This window comes from Lissotriton vulgaris, unplaced genomic scaffold (genome assembly GCF_964263255.1).
Source record: "Lissotriton vulgaris unplaced genomic scaffold, aLisVul1.2 SCAFFOLD_1924, whole genome shotgun sequence".
Lineage (NCBI taxonomy): Eukaryota > Metazoa > Chordata > Amphibia > Caudata > Salamandridae > Lissotriton > Lissotriton vulgaris.
In genome coordinates this window covers 250,078-274,401 of record NW_028249199.1, presented here as the reverse complement: position 1 = coordinate 274,401, position 24,324 = coordinate 250,078, and positions in this window count along the sequence as shown.

Genomic DNA, 24,324 nt, shown 5'->3' with positions numbered 1-24,324 from the left:
GTTTTTGGCCTTAGTTATTGGCCTATGTGAGGGCAATCACAACATGGATGCCGTTCACAAATTGGAACCCGAGGGTTCAGGACGGCAAACTCTGATTTCAGGGTGATTTCGTCACCTGAATATGACGAAAATGCTTGTGCATAGTATTCTAATCATTCTCGGTCTGCTGTTACCAAAATCGTCATGATACGATGATTTTTATAACACGGGTCCAGAAGTTTCAGTACCACAGAGGGTGAGCAGGGGTTATCTTGGCGTGTAACTCCCTTGCCCTGACTTAGGAGTGGTGGTCTCTGACTGACTTTGGCGCAAGCCCTGGCCAGCCAGGGACCCCATTTCTAACATCAAGCATTCATCTCTATCATTTAACCATTTGATGAACTCTTGTAGATTGTCGTTATTGCTCTTCCAAATGACAATGATGACATCTATAAATCTTTTCCACACAGCGTGCTATATGTTTCTTAGGAAACGCCAACTGTGCCATATCCTCGGAGCTTAGGAAATCACTGCTCATGAGGATGGACACAAACCTCACTGAACTGGCATCTGCTGAGCCAGGCCCATTAGCCGAAGGTCTCCTCTTCGGTGACAAGTTTGTAAAGGATGTCTCCAAATATGTAGGGACCTTTACGTCGCTTAATAAGGCTCAGACCAATATTCGAAAGGTGTTCCAAACTGGCCTTTTTGGAAAGGCCGGGCGAGGCAGGGGCCGCTCGCCAGGCCGCTCTTACTATCAGGGCCCCAACAGAGGAGGATATGGACGCGGCAGAGGGGATTTTCACGACACCACCAGAGGCGGCACGTTTTATCCCTCCAGACATCAGCACAGAGGCAGATTTCGGAATGGAGGTGCCAGGGATACCTTCCAGCCACAGCTTTACGCAGGTGAGTCCAGATAAGTGCCTTGTTAATTTCTTGGCTTATGTTCATGTTTATAAGTGTTTATTTAATGAGGTTTCCTGTGTTGCTTGATTTGGCTTGTGCCTTGTACCGCGCGCGCCAACCGCGATTCTACGTTGGGCGCCGGCGGTGCATGATGCATTGCGCGGTCACCTTAGGCCTGTTAATAATTATTTTCTTGTTCATGGTGACAAGTTTTTACGTTGCCCACATTTCGCCAGCTGAGTGCTCGCTTTCCGCAGATAGCGGCTATGCCGGAGAACCCTTCCCGGTTTCAAGGGGCTGGCCCCGCCCCGCCCCTCAGGGAGCGGGACGCAGTACGGAGGCCGGCAGTGTCTGTACTGCGTTACCAGGGTCTTGGAGTGTTTTGAATCAGTGTTGGGGCGAGGATGTTATCCATGGGCCAGAGCTGCCGTCTCTGGTGCTGGAGACCAGGGTTTGAGCCTTGGGGTCGCATCCGCCTCCGGTGATTCTGGGTGAATCACTTCATCTCCGCGTGGCTGAATGTGTAATGTATATACGTTGCTCGTGTAAATCGCTCCAATACCTTCGGGTCAAGTTGGCGCTACATAAATATACAGCCCTGCCAAGTGTCACGCATCAGACGTGACGCCAAGGCATTTCTGGGCTGGTGTCCGCATCACCGCACTGAATGCATTAGTCACTCATAATTAGGGACCTCCCACCACCCCCAGGCATGCTGTAACAAGGAACTGCAACCACGATTGCAACAGCGATTGCAACAGCGAGTTCACTGTGCTATAGAAAGCGTGCCTGCGTCTGACTGTGTCAGGAACTTAAATAGATGGTGAACTGGATGTAAATTGATACTTGTATAGCGCACTACTCCCCCGCAAGGGTCTCAAGGCGCTTGTACGAATACCGCTGTGGAACCCGTACTGGCTTTCCCTGTGAGGCGTCCACTCCTGGGCACCCCCAGGGTGAAGGCCAGGCATCCTTAGCGTTGTGGGGGCCGTTGTGGAGATTAAGCAAGCTATTGCCCAGAGTTGCAGAGTGGGACTCTATGATTAGAATAGGCACCGAGGCAGAGAATTATCAGGTCCGTGGAATTTTGAGCCCAAGACCCGCCGAGGCGGGGAATTGAACCGTGGGCCCGGGCTAGACCCCTGCATCAGGGTCTGCCGCTCTAACCATTGAGCCAAACTTCTCCACAGATCGCAGCAAAGCCTGATTAAACAATAATCAACAGCACTTCCAAGTTGTCTATTGCAGCTTATCGTTGTTGTTTTTTTCAAGGTGCGCTTCCCTTGTGATTACTGCATGGAGGGTAGTTGGCCTCCTACGAGGAGGGGGGCAGGGTTTTATTTTCTTAGCTTGCCCGTCTCTGGCAGACTTCCGTTGGACAAGTCGACTATGAGGTAGGAGGCAGATTTTAGTTTTTATTTTGGAGTCGACATGTGTATCGCGTCCCACCCACACTCGCAACATTCACCTATCCAGACCTTCGCATGTTGGCGCAGGGGGGCACACTTAACTGCCCCTTGCCGGTTCATGAACATTATGATTCATCATGATTCATCTGCTCATTTGTTAGAGGCTCTGGGGGCACACTACAAGTCACGCCGACGGTCTTGCTGGGGTCTAGTTCCTGAACAACGGCTATCCAAAGAGTACTAAAGGCCAAACTAATGTCAGCCCTTATCTACGCCCAACAAGCGTTCCCCGGAAAATTAAACAAGGACCTAGAAAAAATTAACTGCAGCGCGTATAAGAGACTGTTCCATCTCCGCGCGTGCACCAGAAATACACTCGTACGATTCGAATTTTCTGTAAATCAACAAAAGCTGGAAGAGATGGCTGCCTTCAGTAAATACTACTACCTTACAATAACAGCAAAGGAGAAGACATTAAAGGCAGTCTTAAAAAACATCTTCCTGGAACCTGGGAATCCTTGGTCAGTGATGCTTAATTCGGCTAAGGATCTCCTTAATTTAGCTATGGAGAACTGGGGCTCAGAGTTAGCTCACGCGCATCGGATTTGGAGTCATTGGCAAAAAGAGGCCTCCACGAGTCACAAAGTCTGTCACACACAGTGCATAACTTCAAACTCCATCTCATTCAGGCAGTAGGCCGCTCAGCCCTATACAAGGTTTTAGCCTACAGACTACATCCCCTGCCACTTAAAGAATTATACAGAATCGAACAGGCAGGTTCCATGATCAACGAATGTAGGCTCTGCAAATACAAACGGGAGTCCCTGGCCCATCTCCTATTTTGCTGCCCGGCCTTGCACACAGCTCGCAGCCTTTATCTGAGGCTCATCATTTTACAGCTAGGGACACGCACCGCAAAGGAGGCGGTTCACCGACTATACACTCTGAACTCAGTAAAACAAATGGCCACATTTGGCAAATTTATTCATCAGACTCGCGCTAGGCTGATGGCCGTCTCGAGTTAAAAAAAACGGAGACTCAGCAGAAGCATGTTGGAGTGTAAAATCTGACAATAAAATACGACAATGCTAACTAAATTACTAAATGACTAAATTACTTAAAAGACAGTAACAACAACAACTTTATTAAAAGCATGCTTACTGATGAAAACTAAAGCAGGATGACTTTATTTGCAAAATATACCACAAATTGACCATTCTTCATTGCATATTCAAAGTTATCACGATAATAATCACAACCTGTAAACGAAAATTAGAGTTACCACATCAAACTTTATTCAAAAACCACTTGCTGTCCTCAGGGGCTGGTGGGTGGGTCAAAATTGGCTCTTCGTTCCGTCTCGAGCTCACGTGCAGCGAGGAGGTGCAGCTTCAGAGCACAGGAACAAGAGGATGCTTTCTTGGCTTGTTGCTCCTTTTATCCGTCTTCAGGGCGGGCGTAAACCCGCCCCTGCCTGCCCCAAGGGCGTGGCCGGCCGCGTCAGTGTCTAGGCCAGCCCACTCCAGGGCGGGAAAAAGGCGCGCCCCGGCTACGCCGCTTCGGGCATACCAGCCGAGACTCGCCTCCCGCCCAAGATGGCTTCCCGGGGGGATCGTGGTACTCCGCCATACGTTCGGGGGGACCGAGTGGTCGCCCCTTGCCATATGGCTGAGATACCCACCACCCCCTCTCAACACAATCCCCAAGGATGGGAAACCGGAAACAGTTCTGAACTTTTGGAAGACGGGAGGGAGTGACCCTCCCGGCCGTATTTATTAAAATATGAAACAAAATTAAAACATTAAAATAACAGTTTCATATTATGTACAATTTCATTACCACATTGCGATGTTTGGCTAACCTTAACATATTCTCTAATACAAAGGTTCTCCTAGCCGAACTAACATCCTACAAAACATTTACTTGAAATTTTGAAATTGTACATCCTAACGTTTAAGGGCCAACGGCAAGGTCGTAACCGGTGTCAAGATCCCTAAACCAGAAATATCCCCCTCACTTGTGAGGGGCGACCGCACAGAGGCGTACCTCAAGTGCAACTACCAATTTCCCTTGACTTGACGGGGGCCCCAATAAAACTCGACGCCACTTAAAGGTCGTCCGAGGACTCATGTGAGGTATCTAGAAGGTAGCGTAGACCCCCCCCCCAAACCCCACACAACTTACCACATCTGCCGTCGCAGACGTCCTGGCCCCGGGAAATTCCCCAGGAGGGGGCTGTAGCCCCTCCTACCCAGGAAGGGGCCTTGACCGCCTTTCCTTTCCTTTCGGCGGCCCATCCTTAGAAGGGACCGCCTCCCCGTTGAGGGGCCAATGGCCACCTCCCTCGAGCGCTCCCATCCGTAATGGGTGACGCCCACTCATAGGGATCTTCCAATTAGTGCTCACCGATCATGACCTTACCGCCACAGGCCGGATAGTTGACCGGCTATCCGGACCCCCCACAACACTCCTACCTAAAGGTCATGTTTTAAAGTCTTTAGCCAAGCTATCAAGTCTCCTATGAGTAACTCGTTCCCCACCCGGGACAAATGAACACCATCCCCCAAATACATACTGTCGCCATTAATACAACCATGCGAAATAGAATGCAGTGTATTGGAACGGAACAATCTACTCACTTTGTTATTAATTTTTCTTACTGAATGATTCAGAGCAGAAACAGAAATAGCCCCCCGCCACACTTTTCGTGGGATCATATGGGACCATGCAATTGTGCACCCTGGAACTCTCCTCGCTAACCAACTTACAGTGGAAAGCATCGCCTCAAGAAGAAGTCATCTACCAGTGGTGACCAAATCATTGCCCCCCAGATGTACTATGACTATAGACGGCGGTGACCTCGTCCGCCCTAGCAAACCCTCGAAAAATGATTGAAACTGGTCAATACAGAGTCCGCCCCTTCCGTAGAAGGACACACTGTACCCGTATTCCCCAGCCACGTGAATCATGTCACCTGCTTTGAATACGTCCGCGGCACGCCTCACGTATGAGTGGCCCACGACCCACACCTCCTTTTTCACAGCCGGTGATGTCTGACCGCTGGCCCGGTGTTGGGTCGACTGCATAGTCCGCCCCGCCTCGTAGGCTTGCGCAACTGAAAACCAAACAAAAACAAGAAGCGTGAGTACATCATTACAGCTTCATAACATGTGCAACCGCACATACCTTTTATAACAGTTGGAGGACCAACGCCCCACACGTTTAACTTGTTCGACATTCAGACCCCTGGCTGTAGCCTCTGTAGCAGCCCCTATCCGAAAGGAATGGGTCCCAAACTCGCCCGGGTTCAAGCCCGCAGCGGTAATTGACATCGCAAGCACCCGCTGAAACTGAAACCTCGTCAGTGGGGTGGCGTCAGCGTGTCTCAACAAGGTCCCCCCCCATGATGCCACCCTTTGTGCTAAATAATCCTCTACACAATTCACCGGGCACATGGAGGACCCGGGAATCCTTCGTATGATTATGCAATCACCCATCGCACCCTGATCGGTCTTGGACCTGACAAACGAGACAGTCATTGTCTCCCCTCTGATCTGAACGTGCTCTTGGCACAGTCCCCCCATCACGTCCTGCTTGTTCCTCGCCACTAGTTCGCTTACCCGCATAGCCCCATGAAATGCCAGCGTAAACGCGGCTCGGAATAACACTGTCTCATACTGGGATGAACACGTTGCAGGGAGTCTGGATAATAACAGGGCCAACCTATCCAAACCTATCGGGCGCCTTTCATCTACTCTGCGACCCTCAAGGCGTTGCCACCCACGTAGCGCTTTTTGCACAACGAAAGACGCTGTCGGGTCCTGGATCCCATGAGCCCTAGCAACAAAGGAAATGGCAGCCCGATGCCTCTGGGCTGTAGCCACCGATTTCCCTGCCTGATGTAAAGACATCAGGAATTTCACTACCCACTCCTCCTGGCCCCAAAGCTCCCCTCTAGCAGCCCCCAAAAAGGCCCAATAGGAACGGAACGCCCCTTCATATGCCTTCCTCGTCCTGGGTGCTAAACTCTCTCCCACGAGGTTACGAAGTTCGGGGCACCGAGAGACCAGAGAGCTTCGGGAAAGGGTGCCGCCACCGGGTCCGCTGTGGGCAGAAAACCCCAGAAGGCCTGCATACGAAAACGAGAAAGCGCATCAGCCGCCTGGTTCATCACCCCCGGGACATGTCTTGCCTTAAATAGCACATTCAATTGCATACACAGTAATATGATTTCCTTGAGCAGTCTCAAAATCCATTTGCATCGTGCTGCCTGGCTATTGATACATTCAACCACGGTCATGTTATCAGACCAGAATACCACAGAATGATCTCTGAACCCCTCGGGCCACGTTCTCAGGGCCACCAGAATGGGGAAAAGTTCCAGGAAAGCAATGTTACTTGTCAGTCCACTATCATGCCACCATGACGGCCACCTTTGTGCCGACCACTGATTGCCGAATATGGCACCAAAACCAATGCTCCCCGCCGAATCTGTCCACAGCCCCAGCTCCTCAGAGGACACGGCCGGTTTGTTCCAGACAACTCGACCATTGAAATCCGCCAGAAATGCCAACCAAATGCGCATGTCCTGGCGAACCTCTGCCGAGAGCCTTGTGCGATGATGACCCTCCTTCAGGCCGACCATGGCTTGAGCGATCGAGCGGGAAAAGGGGCGGGCCATCGGTATAACCCTTAGGGCAAAATTCAACTGTCCCACCAATTGTTGTAATTGTTGTAGCTTAACCTTAGACTCACTTATACACATTTGCAGGGATGCCCTGAATCTTAACACTTTGTCACCTGGTAAACGAAAACAACCTTCTTCGGAGTCGAGCTCGATCCCCAGAAACTCGAGGCAAGTCGAGGGACCCACAGTCTTACCTGGTGCCAATGGCACGCCAAACTGATTCATCAAGACACAAAATGCAGCCAAAGCCTGCCCACATTCCGGATCCCCGGCTGCCCCCAGGAACAAAAAGTCATCGAGATAATGCATAACATGTTGAAACCCCGTCTTCCTTGTGAAGACCCATTGCAGGAAACAACTGAACTTTTCGAAATAGGCACAAGATATAGAGCACCCCATCGGCATACACCTATCCATGTAATAGTGACCCTGAAACATGAAACCAAGGAGACGCTGATCGTCTGGATGTACCGGGAGCAACCGGAACGCTGACTCGATATCAGATTTTGCCATCAGCGCACCGGGCCCCAGGCGATTTAAAATGGCTACGGCCTCATCGAAGGATGCGTACCGCACCGAACACACTTCCGGGTCTATCGCATCGTTTACGGAAAGACCACGTGGGGCTGATAAATTATGTATCAGCCGAAACTCACCCGGGTCCTTCTTGGGGACCACCCCTAAAGGGGGAACAAACAAAGTTAGCAACTGGCGGCACGCTAAATGTACCGGCGACTCGACCTCGAGTAACCTCTTTCCCGATCTTTTCCTGTACCACGGTCGTATGCTGTAAGACCGATATCTGGTTTTTACATTTTGCTATACCCTGAAAGTCCCCCACTGGGATGCGGAAACCATATGAAAACCCGCTCCGCAACACCCCAGCGGAAGCGTGATCCGGGTATTCGCTGAGCCAGGGAATCATTGCCATGGTATCAATCGGGGTAGGTAAAGGCGCCCCTCGGACTATGTCAGACCTGTTTGGCGCCTCCTCTACCCCCGTTATCACCCGTTTTGGCTCTGCACATGGACTCAGGATGGGATGATTGCCCACACCCACCACATTCGTGCCTAAATTTGCATGACCCCTGGGGCCTAGTACATTTACCCCTGTTAAAGTTCCAACAAACCCCCCTTTTACCTGCGTTGCCGGTTGGCCTCGAGTGGTTGTCGTTGCTCGTACCTGATCGAAAGGGCGTCCCCGCATATTGGCGGGAGGATTCACCAACGTTACTCCCTAACAATGGCAACTTCAACATACCAGTATCCTCCATTTTGGACCAGGACACAGAATCATAACAATCCCAAGTTAAGTTTTTATCATGTTCTTTCGCTTTTCGGAAAATATTATCGTAACAGAACCAATGATTGCCCTCGTGTGATACAGAATACCCCATGATCCGTGACTGATAAATCGGCAATTCGGACAGCAATTCGGGCCTACGTTCACCCAAGATGGATGTAAAGATCCCCCATGCTTTGCCCCAATTGCCAATGTTTTCATTTACCTTAAAGGCGGCCATCTTTGCGCGCCAAACACTCGGATGCATGAGCTCCTTCTGGCTCTTAACATGCTCCATCTCATAATGATCGGTAAGCAAAGAGAAGATGTTTATATACTCCCCTGCCCATATCTTCTCTTTGATAGCCAGAGGGACATGTTGACCCAACTTTTCCCTTCGAGAGGGTGCCGACTCATCCCTCGCAATCGGCAATGGCCGCTTACCTGAACCGGAAGCTGTATCTGCGACTGCACCTGTCCCCTGTGGTTTCTCTACTGCCGCAGCCGGCGATGGTGCCTTCGTCGCTTCCCTTGTTTCACGCAGTTGCTTCATCAACTCCTGCGCGTCGACAGCCGTGGCGCCCTCGCTACCTTTACCCAACCACGCTGCTAATTGTGCTGCCAGCTCGGGCGGCATATCCTCCCCGGACACGGGGGTGACCACAACGGGAATCGGATTCCCTTCCTCCGGCACGGGAGTGGGTGCTTCGAGTGGGGTACTGGGAACCGGGATGTCTCCCCCAGCTGCTCCCCTTCTGGGCCTCTTGCCTTTTCCCCCTGGAGCTGGTCCTGCCGAAGGACGTTTCGGCCCCCCTTCCTCGTCTTTATCCGCCATTCGCCTTTTTAGGTCGGTCACCTCCTTCATGAGAACACGCAGCATCTGGTCGGTAGTCATTCGCTTTCCCGCCTTCTTAGGCATTCTCCGACAGAGTATCTGCAAAACAAACAAGAAAGATTACAACGCTCAAAATTGGCTCTTCGTTCCGTCTCGAGCTCACGTGCAGCGAGGAGGTGCAGCTTCAGAGCACAGGAACAAGAGGATGCTTTCTTGGCTTGTTGCTCCTTTTATCCGTCTTCAGGGCGGGCGTAAACCCGCCCCTGCCTGCCCCAAGGGCGTGGCCGGCCGCGTCAGTGTCTAGGCCAGCCCACTCCAGGGCGGGAAAAAGGCGCGCCCCGGCTACGCCGCTTCGGGCATACCAGCCGAGACTCGCCTCCCGCCCAAGATGGCTTCCCGGGGGGATCGTGGTACTCCGCCATACGTTCGGGGGGACCGAGTGGTCGCCCCTTGCCATTATTCTCTTCCAGCCCATAAGCATTCAGATTTTTAATCACACAGACTTGTCTTAAAAAAAAAAAAGACGATTACTCTTTTAACCTCAGTAACTTTTGTAATTTTGCACTTGGTTTTAATGTAATGGTTTTGAGTAACAAAACAATAAAAATTCATTCATTCATTCATTAGTTCCTGAAATTCATACCTTCGAGCATGTAAGAAAAGAATTTAGCGTATTTGACCATCATTCCTTCGTATTCTGTCCCGCCTGGTTATGACTCTGAGCATTTGAAATAGCAGTTACATATTACGAAACATTAGAGGCCTCCTGGAAAAATCGAGTTGTATTCTGTGCATAAGCAGGAGTCCTCTTAATACAGCAGCAAATGGTGAATAATTATGCATGGGGCATTGTTTCATTTTTCTTTTTCGTTTTGTTTTCAACAAAAGGGTACATTTAAACATTTGTGTCTGACGCACTACCGAAGTCTTTTCATCGTTTATATTTTTAATTGATATCGTGAGGGCTCTGCATTATCAGGTTTAAGGTCATCATTTATTGATAATTTAGGCAGCAATCACTGTTGGGCTTTCTACAATTGTTGTGATTATCACTTTTCCTTTGCATTGTGCTTGGTCTCATTTTCACGTAGTAAACATGGTGACTGAGCACAGTATCACTGTAGAGATTCACGTATTTCTTAAATTCCTTGGCTCAGCCTGCAGTCACATGTTTCCGGATTAACTCTGCCGCATGTTTAAATGAATGTTTCCACCTGTGTTGCTTATGGCGAGTTTGCTGACTATCACTTTGCTTGGAGGATAACTTTGTATTAGGAATGGTATAATGGGCAGCTAAGTTGCAGACATTGTCCTGAATATGCTGACTTCCACACTGGCTCTTCATAGCTGCCAAGGTTTCAAATTGCTTATGTGTGACATTTGTATAATTTCAGTGTAATTAAAAGTTACGTTCAATGACTATGAGTGACACTTTGTCGCGAGCAAAATCAAGCAATGAAAAGGAGGGAAACACAGAAATATCAGAATTTACACCCGTTTGAGCTACAAGAAACTTTGGTTTGGTGTAGACCACAAGGTTTCCAAGTAAATGTAAATGTAAATGTATAGGCATTTATATAGCGCACTACTTACCCGTAGGGTCCCAAGGCGCTTCGACCGCTGCGAAACCCTTCCTGGCTTCCCTGAGAGATGGTCCCTTATTGGGTATCTCCAGGGTGAGACCAGGCATCCCCGGCGGTCTGGTGGGGCCGTTATTGAAGATGAGGCAAGCTAATGCCCAGAGCTGCCGAGTGTGATCGCTGATCAGAGTGGGCACCGAGGCGAGAGAATTATCGAGTCCGCTGACCCTGGTCCAGAAACCTGCCGCGCCGGGAATCGAACCCTGGTCCCGGGCCGTCCTCTGCTCTCGGGTCTGCCGCCACTAACCAGTGAGCCACACTACTTCACTGTAAAGGCTCCTCCTTTACCACCCCTTTAGCCAACACCTTACAAATGCTGTTTCGCTGAAGGAAAATCTTTGCTTCCTAAAGCACACTGCTCCCATAGTAACATCTTGGACCAAACATTTTATGAAACTATCTCTTCAGATTCCAGAACGGAGCAAAGAAATGAATTGTGTATCCACACTTTCTCTTGCATCTGCAATGACAAAATTGCTGCCTGTTGATTTTGCCAGCCTCTGCTGTAGGAAGTGTGCATGTTAGGCTTCCACAGATCAACTGAATGATATGTTATAATAAAGTTTCTGTTTTGGCATAAGAATTGTGCGTTTCCCGTGTTTCATGTAATTATTAAGCATGGGCGAATTTTGCGAATTTGCAATCCGTGAATTTGCGGATTTGCGAATTCGCAATCCGCAAAATTCGTGAATTTGTGCGAATTTGTGGATTTTTTCATTTTTGCGAGTTAACGGGTGTTCGCGGAGCACTTTGCGTGTTCGCAGGTGTTCGCGAGGTGCTGTGCGTTTTTGCGGGTTTTTTTTGCCTGGTTAATTACTGCCACCCTCTCGTTTTTTATGCCCCTCTGCCCTCTGTACCACTCGTTTCTGTGCCCTTCTGCCCCACTCATTTTTTGTCCCCTTCTGCCCTCTGTCCCACTTTTGTGCCCTTCTGCCCTCAGCCCCACTTAGAATGGCGCCGGCAAGCTGCCAGCGCCATTCTAAAATAGCTACAAATAGCTTCAACAGGAAGCACTAATAGATAAAGTAAAGCAGGTGCTCGAGTTGAAGGTCAAATTAAGTTACACAATCATTAATCACCCCAAGTTTGGGGTGATTAATGATTGTGTAACTGAATTTGAGTAGCACCTGCTTTACTTTATCTATTAGAGCTTCCTGTTGAAGCTGACTTTTGTAACTATTTTAGAATGGCTCTGGCAGCTTGCCGGCGCCATTCTAAAAGAGTTACAAAAGTCAGCTTGAACTTTTGACCCAATCAGTTCCGCTCGCGGATTTTGCGGGAAATTCGCGAATCTCGCGGATTGCGAATTTACCAAAAACCTGCAAAATCCGTGAGCGGAACGGATTTTCCACCCATGCTTAGTAATTATTGTTTTGGAAAAGTTTGAGCATATGCAGTAAATCCACGTTTGATTTTATCGGAATTAGCTGGTGCAATAAAATCACATGCATCTGCAGAATTATGTGAAAACATTAGAATAGTTTTTTCAAGTATGCAGTAATGCCCCGCCCGAGTGACAACTCGCTGCCTGTCTGTGTGCCCACCCTAACTCTGTAGTCTACATCATGTCAGACATACGTTTCCTTCCTGGGGGTCTGTGTGGGCTGACAATTTTAAGTTCTCCAATTAATAGGCAGCAAGCCGGCCCTAAAGAGGTCGCGTGCTCTTACAACACACTATCATTTTTTATTTGAGTGACATTATTAGCATTGTGTTATAAATAACGAAACACTGAAAGTTAGGTGGGGGCTGGCTTACTTATTGAGTGACCTGCTGCTGCCCAGCCACGATGTGCAGCACAGTGACTGCCACTACTGCCAGTCTTCATCCAGGCAGAGCTGCTGCTGTCCACTCGAGTCGCCGGATACTCCTCGCCTCGGACGCCCCCCCCTACCGCGGCCGCGCTCGTCCTCCTTGTGGGCTGGTGTAGGAAATGGGACCCCCGGCCGGCCAGGGCTTGCGCCACAGCCAGTCAAGACCGCCACCCCTATGTAAAAACAACCCCTGCTCACCCTCTAGGTAACGCGGCGCGAGCAGTCAGGCCTATCTCAGAGGACATGTGTGAAGCAGTTGCGCACGCACCCACCAACAACAACGTCCAGGGCCTCCCACAAAAGGAACTCCACACAAAGTATATATGCAAATAGTCTTTGCATTAGGAAGGACACTGGACCTGCTCCAGCACGGTCGCGCCCCCCACGCTCCCTGATCCCAGCTCCTGCTCTTGCTTTGGCTTGCTGGTGGTATCGTAACTGGACTGCTGATTTCTACCCGCATTATATTTAATTGGCATCGCGCTTCTGTAGCATGCATTTGGCTGTGCATTTGTGCTCATTGTGTTTCCGCATTTTAACTGAGCTGCTTCGTAGCGCAACTTTAGGCATTCTACCTCACCTGATTTTGCTAGCTCGCTCTGCTGTACTTTGCAGCGCGACACTTGCTGAGGCTTTATTTACTTCCTGGGACTTCGTCTGTGCCCCCGGTGCCGTGGTGCATCTGCTGCCCCTGCCTTACTCTCCCTTTGACCCTCCATTTTGTTTAGGTGTTCCCTGCCCCGCCCCTCCTCCCCGCTACCGCCTCCCAGCTGCTGCCCCACCCACCCACAAATAGAGGGCTCCCTACCTCCTGTGACGTGCTGTGATCGCCTGGACCTGCTCCAGCACGGTCGCTCCCCCCACGCTCCCTGATCCCAGCTCCTGCCCGTGCTTTGGCTTGCTGGTGGTATCGTAACTGGACTGCTGATTTCTACCCGCATTATAGTTAATTGGCATCGCGCTTCTGTAGCGTGCATTTGGCTGTGCATTTGTGCTCATTGTGTTTCCGCATTTTAACTGAGCTGCTTCGTAGCGCGACTTTAGGCATTCTACCTCACCTGATTTTGCTAGCTCGCTCTGCTGTACTTTGCAGCGCGACACTTGCTGAGGCTTTATTTACTTCCTGGGACTTCGTCTGTGCCCCCGGTGCCGTGGCGCATCTGCTGCCCATGCCTTACTCTCCCTTTGACCCTCCATTTTGTTTAGGTGTTCCCTGGCCCGCCCCTCCTCCCCGCTACCGCCTCCCAGCTGCTGCCCCTCCCACGCTCCACCCCCTCCACTCTCCATTTATGTCAGATGTCCACACGTGCAGCGTCCACTCTCTACGGCCGCGCCGAAGGTGCGCCAAAGTTAGGCCTGTCTACGCCCGTCCGCGCCTGGACCGCGCCCAGCGCCAGACCCCCTGGCCCTCGTACCACCCACCCCTCCCGCATTACATACGACGCCTCCACCCTCTTAGCCCTTAACCCCGGCCGACTCTCCAACTGCGCCCAAGCCGCTCCTGGACACACCCATGGACCCTTCTCTTGCAACTCCTGCAAGTTCGACGGCACCAAGAAAAACTCCTCATCCACGAACACACAACAGATATCTGACTCCAACCACCTAAAATGCATCCTGCTCAACACCCGCTCGGTCCACAGACACGCCATCGACCTCTGGAACCTACTAGACACCATTTCTCCCGACGTCGCCTTCCTAACAGAAACCTGGATGAACACCTCATCAGCCCCAGACATCACCATTGCCATCCCGGAAGGATACAAGATCATCATCCGTAAGGACCGCACCGACCAAACAGGAGGAGGCCTCGCTATCGTCCATAAGAACTCCATCCGCATCTCTACCAGCTCAGACGTCAACCTTGCCAGCGCAGAACACCTTCACTTCCAGATCCACACCGACCCCAAGACCACACTCAGAGGCACCCTCCTCTACAGGCCACCAGGACCCCGTGCACAATTCAGCGACGAAATCACTGACTTTATCACCCCACACGCCCTTCCCTCCGAGGAATACATTCTACTGGGAGACCTCAACTTTCACCTGGAAAAGAGCAATGACAGCAACGCCACCTCCCTTCTGGACAATCTCACCAACCCCGGACTCAAACAACTTGTCACTACGCCCACCCGCATCGCAGGTCACACACTCGACCCTATCTTCACCTCCAGCAAACATGTCTCCTTCAGTCACACCACAACTCTCCATTGGACGGACCACAGCTGCGTACACTTTATCTACAATAAGACCACAACTCACAACCATCCTCAACCTACTCTGCGAAGAAACTGGAACAAAATCACCATCGACCAGATCTCCTCATCGCTTCTTCAAAACCTCCCTGCCCAATCCTCAAACACCAACCAAGCAGCCACTAACCTCACCCAATGGCTATCCAACAGCGCCGACATCCTAGCACCGTTGAAAAAACGTCAAATCAAACTGGGCAGCAAAAACGCCTCCTGGTTCAACGACGATCTTAAGAAATCGAAGAAACTCTGTCGCACCCTCGAGAAGGCCTGGAAAAAAGACCCAAACACCAGCACCAGGGACGCCTTCAAAAACGCCACCCGCATACACCACCAACTAATCCGGTCTGCCAAGAAAGCCGCATTCAAAGACCGACTAGATAACAACGCCCACAACAGCAAGGAATTATTCAACATCGTCAAAGAATTTACCAACCCCTCAGCCAACTCCAACGACATCACCCCCTCTCAAGCCCTCTGCGACTCCCTAGCTTCGGTCTTCCACAACTAAATCGCAGACATCCACAACAGCTTCGACAACCGACCCGGAGACCAACCCACCCAACACTCTGCAGGACCTTCACCCCCCTTGAACATCCTTAATAACTGGAACCCAATCTCCACTGAGGACACCATCCGCCTGATGAACTCCATCCACTCAGGATCCCCCACAGACCCTTGCCCTCACCACATCTTCAACAAAGCAGACTCCATCATAGCACCGCACCTCCGAGACGTCATCAACTGCTCCCTCAACTCCGCCACCTTCCCGGAAAGCTGGAAACACTCAGAACTTAGCGCCCTTCTGAAAAAACCCACAGCGGACCCCACCGAACTCAAAAACTACCGCCCCATCTCGCTCCTCCCATTCCCGGCCAAAGTCATCGAGAAAGCCGCCAACAACCGGCTCGCCGCCTTCCTCGGATCTAACAAATCCCTCGACTCCTCACAGTCCGGCTTCCGAGCCAAACACAGCACGGAGATCGCCCTCATCGCAGCAACAGACGACATTCGAACTCTACTGGACAATGGAGACACAGTCGCCCTCATCCTCCTCGACCTCTCTGCAGCCTTCGACACAGTCTGCCATAGCACCCTTCTAAAGAGCCTCAGAAACATCGGAATCCAAGGAAAAGCACTGGAATGGATCACCTCGTTCCTCACCGGAAGAACCCAGAGAGTCCGCCTCCCACCATTCAAGTCAGAGGCCACTGAAGTCATCTGCGGCGTACCACAAGGATCCTCACTCAGCCCCACCCTCTTCAACGTATACATGAGCCCCCTCGCGACCATCGCACGCCAACACAACCTCAACATCATCTCCTACGCCGACGACACTCAACTGATCCTCTCCCTTACCAAAGACCCTAACACCGTCAAAACCAACCTACATGAAGGAATGAAAGAAGTAGCCAAGTGGATGAAGCACAGCCGTCTGAAACTGAACTCAGACAAAACAGAAGTCCTTATATTAGGTACCTCCCCCTCCGCCTGGGATGACTCTTGGTGGCCAGAGGCCCTTGGAAAAGCACCCATCCTGACGGACCACGCACGGAACCTGGGCATCATCCTGGACTCCTCACTCTCCATGAACAGACAAGTCAACGCCGTTTCATCATCTTGCTTCAACATTCTTCGCATGCTCAAAAAAAACTTTTCGCTGGATCCCCACCGAAACCAGAAAAACGGTCACCCATGCACTGGTTACAAGCCGCCTGGACTACGGAAACACCCTATACGCCGGTATCACCGCAACTCCAGAAAAAACTCCAACGCATCCAGAACGCATCAGCCAGACTCATACTAGACATCCCGCGTAAAGACCACATTTCTAGTCACCTGAAAAACCTCCACTGGCTCCCCGTCAACAAGAGGATTACTTTCCGCCTCCTAACCCATGCACACAAAGCACTTTACGAACTTGGACCCGAATGCCTCAACACACGACTTTCCTTCTACACCCCCTCCCGCCAGCTACGATCCTCCAACCAAGCCCTTGCTACCGTACCCCGCATTAACAAAACCACCATGGGAGGTAGATCCTTCTCCTACCTCGCAGCTAAAACCTGGAACTCACTCCCCACTCACCTTCGTCTCACTCAGAACCACCTAGCATTCAGAAAGCAACTTAAAACTTGGATGTTCGACAAGTAATTCCCCACCCTTCTTCAATCGCCTTGAGACCATCCGGGTATGTAGCGCGCTATATAAATCCTTTGACTTTGACTTTGACTTTAGGAACATACACTTTACAATGTGCCAGGGGCACGGCAGGGGTTACAAGGGAAAAGGGTACACGGCAGGGCCAAGGGGCCCCTTCCAGGTGTAGACATATCAACTGGGAACTTCCTAGCACTAGCAGTAGAACCCACTCTGACTAGGAATCACATACATGGGACATCGGGTATTCAGGGGGGAAGGGACAAGGTACATAACACAACAGAGGCCCCCATCAGCAGGACAACACATGATAATTCTCAGCATCACATTGATATTAGTCAAGAGCATTCCACAGGCCAGCTAGCCTTTCTGGGGCAAGGGCGCCCCACAGTCTCGATGTCCAGGGCAGGCTGCAGGTAGCCTACACTCAACCTAAACGTGGCGGCTGCCCACGAAGTGCTGGGCAGCCGTAGATGATGGGGGGCATCACGTTGGAGCTTCGCAGGCTCGGAGACAAAGAAGCTGGGAATGCGCCAAAGGGGCAAGGGCCACGAGGGAGCCATCTCGGGGCTCGAGAACAAAATGGTGGGCGGAGCCTTGCAGGCTCATAGGACCAGGGACCAACGTGGAGCCTCTCGGGGCTCAGGGGTACTGGGACACGGTGGAGCCTCTCACGGCTCATGGATAACGGGGGAGTCCCTCTCGGGGGACCCGATCTCACTGGGGCCTCACGGGCCATGAAGGAGCCCCTCGGGCTCAAGGAGGTGGGTGACGGGCGGAGCCTTTCAGGGCTCGTAGGGGTGAGGTGCGACAGAGCCTCGCCAGGCTCAAGAAATGCAGGGGCCAACGGTGGAGCCTCTCAGGGCTCAGTCTATTTGTGGGCGGGCATCGTTGGAGTCCTTCCCGGACTCGTGGACCAAGGGAGAGGCCCTTGGGGGACTCGGGGGCACACGGCACCACCCAGGGGCAGAGGAGCGCCACGGAGCCCGCCTGCACTCACCGATCTCAACGTGCGGCGGCTCCTCGTGGCATCAGCTCCCCTCGGCTTCCACTCGGAGGGACGGTGGCAGGGCTCTCCCTCTCTCCTCGGGGGAAGCCTCGCTGCAGGACAGGCGGGGACGCCCTCAGAGCCGGGCCAATCCCTGCGCGGCCCCGCGATGACGTCCCGGGAGTCCCGGCGGCCAGGACCAATCAGCGGACAGCAATGCTCTCTCCGGGGCCGCCAATGGTAGCGCGGCCCCGGGTAGGAAGGCGGGAGCAGCGCCTCCCCGGCTAACTCCGGGCTGTGGCGGTGATCACGGGGGAAGTAATGAGGGCCGGGCTCCCTCGATCATGTGGCGCGGGCGGGGGCAAGCGAGGTAGGCACTCGCTGGGGGCTCGGGCCCCCTCATATGAACGGCCAATTGCCGGGTGGCACCGGCTGGTGGACGATAGCGCTCCCAGCGCTAGAAACATAGATGAAGCGCCCCAAGGCGCTAGGACAGCAGGAAAGCGCTCCCGAGCGCTAGAAGCATAGATGAACCGCCCAAGGCGCTAGGCCAGCAGGAAAGCGCTCCCAAGCGCTAGAGGCATAGAAAGCAGAGTCCATAGGAAGTCCAGGAAGTCAGTAGTTCAGGAGCAGTGCAGGGCTCAGGGAGGCAAGCCCTTTCCTGAGCCCAAGCAGCAGCACGGCCCTGGCAGGGTTCCAAGCAGGACGAAGAAGAGAGAGAGAAGAGGGGCCACCCTCCTTTTATACATGAGCTTCCTTTGTCTCCAAAGGGGCAGGCAGGGAGAGAACCAGCTAGAACTGGTTATAAGGAATTTCTTGTTACTGGCCAGGCTAGGGACACTGGACGCACCCCAGGGGGGTGGAGCCAGCCTGGTGGGGGAAGGCCCAGCCGGCTTCAGCCAATCATACGCCAGCACACCTACTGCACACACGCACCAAGGTCTAGAAGTGGCACTTCCCTTCTAGTCCCACACATGCCGCATACATCATCTTGTAGCATTCAACCTCACGAGCGCACCCATACCAGACTCGACCCGGCACGCCCCACGCATCAGGAACTACCAGAGCCACATACATTCCCAATGCATCCCTATGGGAGGCAGGTCTCTCTCACCACACACACACTCAGTTGGGGGATCACCATTCCCAGGTCACATATAACAAGCACAAAACTTCAGGGGTGGACCGGCCAGAAGGGCCAAGTCCAACACATGCCCCTCCCAGCCCAAACGCAGGGTAGACCAATCACTACCATGATGGACTTCCCTGCTGTAGGGCGATAAAACATGGATGCAGGCCCGCACTGCCGGGACACCCTCCAGTTCTACGCCACATGGACCGATAGACATACACAGACTAAAAATAATTTTTAAAAATAAAGAAAATAATGAAGACATAGGCCCAACCAGGCTATCCACCTGGTACTCCTTAGTTGTCCATGACTAGGACCAGGCCCTAAACCACCCAGATACCACTGGTCCCTGCTAATCCGAAGTGGGGGGTGGTAACTCCTGGCCCACAATAGCCATTCTCCACTCCCTTTCTCAGTGTAGCCACGACTACCACTGTTCCTTCCACCTAGGGTCCGCACCCTCAGGCTTGCCAGAGGTCACGGGCAAGAATGCCCCACCCTACCTCTACTTCTGAGGTTCCGCGCTCTCCCAGGAGAAACACCCTCAGAACACACTCTCCTACCAGTCTTGGAACTTCCTCCCAACACTGGTCTTCCACCTGGGAACTAAGTGTTCAGCTCTCCCCAAGGCAAGCCGCAGCAGCGCCAGCAGATCTTTCTTGTCCGGGATACAACTTAACATAATTTCAACAAGATGAGCTGCGGCAGCGCCAGCAGGCCTCAGTGTTCAGCTCTCCCCAAGGCAAGCCGCGGCAGCGCCAGCAGGTCTTCCTTGTCCGGGATACAACTTAACATAAATTCAACAAGATGAGCCGCGGCAGCGCCAGCAGGCCCCAGTGTTCAGCTCTCCCCTAAGGCAAGCCGCGGCCGAGCCAGCAGGTCTTCCTTGACCGGGATACAACTTAACATGCATTCAGACAGGGCGACACCTGACGCCTAAAACACATTCAGCGGTGTACGGAACACATGATGCGTCAAACACATTTTAGCGGGGTAAGGAGGGACACCTGTTGCATAAAACACATTCAGCGGTGTACGGAACACATGATGCATCAAATACATTCAGCGGGGTAGGTAAGGACAGGATTATTGTTGATTCAGCAAGCTGCCCATCCCAGAGAACTTACACTCCATGACTCAGCACACCTCGACATTCATCCACACACCGTCCCCTAGACTGGTAAGACAGTGTTCTACCGCCTCTGATTCCTCAACCTGACCCTTGTGGCCCAGGTACCATTACCCTAGGGAAGGGACAAGGACCATACACATTTGAACACAATTACGCAGCCACCACTGGATCCCACCCTTCTGGTGAATCCAGAAAACCATATTGCACTAGGGAGATGATTTACCTCCCAAGCTAGGGACACCTAACTCACAGGGTACACGCACACATTTTTCCACAGAACAGACATTTAAGTAACCTTTAAACTTTCCACAGAACAGGTATTTCTATTAATCTTTAAACATTTCCACAGAACAGACATTTTTAGCAACCTGACCTGACCCCATGTGGCACAGGTACCATTACTCCAGGGAGGGGACAGGGACCATACACATTGAACACAATTACGCTGCCACCACTGGATCCCACCCTTCAGGTGAATCCAGAAAAACACATTGCACTAGGGAGTTGATCTACCCTCCTGAGCTAGGGCCACCTAATCAGAACACATTTTTCACAGAACAGACATTTAAGTAACCTCTTAAAAACAATAATCTCCTTTCTTTGCGACCATTTACAATGCAGAGTTTTGTAGGGAGGCCAGTTATCGTTGTGGTACTGCGCAAACACAAGTCCGGATCCCATCGCTAGCCACCAGTGTAGGAAATGGGACCTCCGGCTGGCCAGGGCTTGCGCCACAGCCAGTCAGAGACCACCACCCCTATGTAAAAACAACCCCTGCTCACCCTCTAGGTAACGCGGCGCGAGCAGTCAGGCCTATCTCGGAGGACATGTGTGAAGCATTTGCGCACGCACCCACCAACAACAACGTCCAGGGCCTCCCACAAAAGGAACTCCACACCAAGTATATATGCAAATAGTCTTTGTATTAGGAAGGACACATAGTAACATATACTTTACAATGTGCCAGGGGCACGGCAGGGGTTACAAGGGAAAAGGGTACAGGGCAGGGCCAAAGGGCCCCTTCCAGGTGTAGACATATCAACTGGGAACTTCCTAGCACTAGCAGTAGAACCCACTCTGACTAGGAATCACATACATGGGACATCGGGTATTCAGGGGGGAAGGGACAAGGTACATAACACAACAGAGGCCCCCATCAGCAGGACAACACATGATAATTCTCAGCATCACATTGATATTAGTCAAGAGCATTCCACAGGCCAGTTGGCCTTTCTAGGGCAAGGGCGCCCCACAGTGTCGATGTCCAGGGCAGGCTGCAGGTAGCCTACACTCAACCTAAACGTGGGGGCTGCCCACGAAGTGCTGGGCAGCCGTAGATGATGGGGGGCATCACGTTGGAGCTTCGCAGGCTCGGAGACAAAGAAGCTGGGAATGCGCCAAAGGGGCAAGGGCCACGAGGGAGCCATCTCGGGGCTCGAGAACAAAATGGTGGGCGGAGCCTTGCAGGCTCATAGGACCAGGGACCAACGTGGAGCCTCTCGGGGCTCAGGGGTACTGGGACACGGTGGAGCCTCTCACGGCTCATGGATAACGGGGGAGTCCATCTCGGGGGACCCGATCTCACTGGGGCTCCACGGGCTATGAAGGAGCCCCTCAGGCTCAAGGAGGTGGGTGACGGGCGGAGCCTTTCAGGGCTCGTAGGGGTGAGGTGCGCCAGAGCCTCGCCAGGCTCAAGAAATGCAGGGGCCAACGGTGGAGCCTCTCAGGGCTCAGTCTATTTGTGGGCGGGCATCGTTGGAGTCCTTCCCGGACTCGTGGACCAAGGGAGGGGCCCTCGGGGACTCGGGGGCACACGGCACCCCCCAGGGGCAGAGGAGCGCCACGGAGCCCGCCCGCACTCACCAATCTCAACGTGCGGCGGCTCCTCGTGGCATCAGCTCCCCTCGGCTTCCACTCGGCGGGACGGTGGCGGGGCTCTCCCTCTCTCCTCGGGGGAAGCCTCGCTGCAGGACAGGCGGGGACGCCCTCAGAGCCGGGCCAATCCCTGCGCGGCCCCGCGATGACGTCCCGGGAGTCCCGGCGGCCAGGACCAATCAGCGGACAGCAATGCTCTCTCCGGGGCCGCCAATGGTAGCGCGGCCCCAGGTAGGAAGGCGGGAGCAGCGCCTCCCCGGCTAACTCCGGGCTGCGGCGGTGATCACGGGGGAAGTAACGAGGGCCGGTCTCCCTCGATCATGTGGCGCGGGCAGGGGCAAGCGAGGTAGGCACTCGCTAGGGGCTCGGGCCCCCTCACACGGACGGCCAATTGCCGGGTGGCACCGGCTGGTGGACGATAGCGCTCCCAGCGCTAGAAGCATAGATGAAGCGCCCAAGGTGCTAGGCCAGCAGTAAAGCGCTCCCAAGCGCTAGAGGCATATAAAGCAGAGCCCATAGGAAGTCCAGGAAGTCAGTAGTTCAGGAGCAGTGCAGGGCTCAGGGAGGCAAGCCCTTCCCTGAGCCCAAGCAGCAGCACGGCCCTGGCAGGGTTCCAAGCAGGAAGAAGAAGAGAGAGAGAAGAGGGCCCACCCTCCTTTTATACATGAGCTTCCTTTGTCTCCAAAGTGGCAGGCAGGGAGAGAACCAGCTAGAACTGGTTATAAGGAATTTCTTGTTACTGGCCAGGCTAGGGACACTGAACGCACCCCAGGGGGGTGGAGCCAGCCTGCTGGGGGAAGGCCCAGCCGGCTTCAGCCAATCATACGCCAGCACACCTACTGCACACACGCACCAAGGTCTAGAAGTGGCACTTCCCTTCTAGTCCCACACATGCCGCATACATCATCTTGTAGCATTCAACCTCACGAGCGCACACATACCACACTCGACCCGGCACGCCCCACGCATCAGGAACTACCAGAGCCACATACTTTCCCCATGCATCCCTATGGGAGGCAGGTCTCTCTCACCACACACACACTCAGAAGGGGGATCACCATTCCCAGGTCACATATAACAAGCACAAAACTTCAGGGGTGGACCGGCCAGAAGGGCCAAGTCCAACAGCTGGCCAGCCCAGAGCTGACTTTCGCCGGCTCAGCTGGCAGGAGGTCAACTGCCGCTGCAGCCTGGCCGGGCGCAGGCGGCCGCCCGCCTGCGCCGCAATTGATTCATGCGCCCCCCTGCGGCCGCGGCGGGCGGCCTGCCATCATGGCATGAGAGAGGCTGTCTCGTGAGCAGGCAGCCTGCACTCTCAGATTCCCCCGCTGCTTTACTTCCTGTTCCGGACGTGAAGGCACTCTACCGCCGCACATCCGAATTTAATCCCGGCCCCCTGGTGACACGGTTGGTGGTTGGCTGCAGTATCGGACTGAGAGGGCAGGCAGCCCCCCCCCCCTGCTGTGTCATGAGCCGCGCTGGTGCCACATCCGCACCATAATTTGCCGCATTCTGTTTCCAGAGCAACAGGCAGCAGAGTGCAGTCGATACATTTGTAGCGCTCTCTCAGAGCTGAGAGCTGCAGCAGTCTGTTAACTGTTTAGGAACACGATGGTAGCAGGCGCACCTCTCTCGGAGCAGCAGTGAGAGCCCGGGCACCGTGACAGGCGCCGCTGGTGGTTCGCCTGGCAGCAGGAGGCAAAATGCGTGACAATACTTTTCAGTGCGGTGATGTGGATCACTGCACTGAAATGAGTGAGCGTCACACCTGTTGCGTGACGCTTGGCAGGACTGGCTCTTCTTGTAAAGATGCTCTGCCCCCACAGATGACACAACAACCTTCTGGAGTCAGTATTGGTTTATTTATCCAAATCGCGCAGAGAGCGCCGAGCCTGCTGCCTCCCTGGCTCCGGCACCCGCACTAAAACCTTTCGCGCGCTTACACAAGAAGGCAGGTCGGCGTGCTACGCCATCGCGCCGACCCGAGCACTAGAGCGCTAACTCTACATATCTCCTCCTTTTATATACATTCAACATAATATAGAGTCACTGTCCATCACCCATCTCATAGTCCCGAAATCTGGCTTGCCTCATCACGGCCCTTCCCCTTCTGGTACACCTTAGCGGGGTGGATGTCACTTCTCTCCCGCTGGATCTTCCCGGAGTGTTTTCTCTACCTTCTTGACTGCTTCCCGCCTTCGGGCTCTCCTGTGACCTCTGTTCCTGCCGG